Raw genomic sequence first — 1,944 nt, 5'->3', positions numbered from 1 at the left:
TTTTTTTTCCACAATGTGCTACATTGGTAATGAATTAAGTGGGTGAAACCAAATATTTAGAAAAAAACCCATGAGGTATTAAAGTTGGGTGGTGGGTTTAGGTAAATATAATATCTGTAATTTTCACTGTATAAACACCTTCATGCATGAGAAGATTATTACTTCCTCTGTCCTAAAATATAAAATATTTTAGGCTTTTTTGTTTGCTTCAATAATTAGTTTTTTCTCATGTTTCTATCCATAATTTTCTTTCAATTTAGTAGTTTATGAATTTTTAAATTCTACAATATTTTTTTTCTATTAATTGAACTTTTATATATGGTAAACCATTTATTACAGTATTTGTTAACTTTTGTGCTTTGGGGCGGTGCCAAAGAGAAGGTGGAAGGGAGATGAGAGTCGGAGAACTGGTGTGGACATGCGGTTTATGAGGTAAACGGCGGTGGCAAAGGCATAGGTCCAGAAAGTGTTGGGAATTTTGGCATGGTGGAGAAGTGAGAGACCGGTCTCAACAATGTGTCGATGACGTCTCTCGGCCAAGCCATTGTGTTCAGGAGTGTGTGGAGGTGATGTGAGGTGTGTAATGCCAGAGGAGGCAAGAAAAGGACGAAGAGCGATAAACTCACCGCCGTTGTCGGAAAACAGAGTACCGATTCGAGTTTGAAAACGGTTTTCGACTAAGGATTTGAAGGTGATGAATATTTGTTTGACATCGGATTTGAGTTTTAGAGGGTAAAACCAAGAATAGCGAGTAAAGTGGTCAACGATTATGAGATAGTGTTTGTAACCATCGAAGGAGACTATGGGAGAGGTCCATAGGTCCGTGAAGAGATATTCAAGTGGACTATTAGACGAGATAGAGGTTTGTGAAAAAGCAAGCTTGTGACTTTTATTTGAAAGGCAATCAACACATGAGAGAGTTTGGGTAAAAGAATCAGAAAGCGGTAAAGAGAAATGGGAAACAACAGTTTTTAGGATAGGTAAGGACAGATGTCTGAGACGCGAGTGCCAATCAGAAACAGATGCTTTGACGGTCGGTGTACCAAAGTAGGATGCGGCAGCAGCTTTAGGGATTGGCCACTCGTAGAGCTCTTCTCTAGTTCGTCCTTGGAGTAATCGGTCCCCCGAGCCTAGATCCTTCACCTGAAACCAAGCCGGAGAAAATTCAACTATGACGTTATTGTCATTACAGAGACGATAGACGGAGATCAGATTTTTCTTTATATTGGGTACATGAAGCACATTAGTAAGAGTAAGAGGACAAGAGGAGGAGGGAGTAGAGAGGGAACCCGTGTTGAGGATTGGGAGACAAGTACCATCACCAATGACAACTTCTTCACCACCATTGTAAGGGTGGTGGAGAGAGAGATTGGCTAAGTCATAGCTGATATGATGCGTTGCACCTGTGTCCATGACCCAAGGAGTGGATGAGGATCCGTGAGCAAGGTTCGCTCGAGGGAGCCACTGTGTAGGCGGCGTGGGCAGCAGAGGAGGATGAGAAGAAGACTAATATTGAGGACAACGCCGCGCAGAGTGACCTTGTGTGCCACAGATCTGGCAACGACCAAGATACGGTCTGTTGGAGCGGTTTGGACCAGATGATTGGTTGTTGGACCAGCCGGATTTGGGAGAGGATTGACGCTGCGAGTTGGGTTTGGAGTTGTTACGGCTGCGGTTGTTGGTGTAGTTAGCAGTGATGGGAAAGGAGGTTGCTTGGGAGACAGTCGAGAGCTTCACCTCATGATTTAGAAGTTTCTCGTGCAGCTCGGTGATGGTTGGCGAGACCTCACGTCCTTCAGTTTGATCAACGATGGGTTTGTATTCATCAGGGAGGCCTTTGAGAATTCACTCGATCTGGCCATCATGATCTTCCGGCTTGCCGAGGAGAGGAAGCTGATCAAATCTGATGGTCAGCCCTTGGACATACTCATCAATGGATCGAGT

This window comes from Camelina sativa, chromosome 3, assembly GCF_000633955.1.
Source record: "Camelina sativa cultivar DH55 chromosome 3, Cs, whole genome shotgun sequence".
Classification (NCBI taxonomy): domain Eukaryota; kingdom Viridiplantae; phylum Streptophyta; class Magnoliopsida; order Brassicales; family Brassicaceae; genus Camelina; species Camelina sativa.
This window is presented reverse-complemented; position numbering follows the sequence as displayed.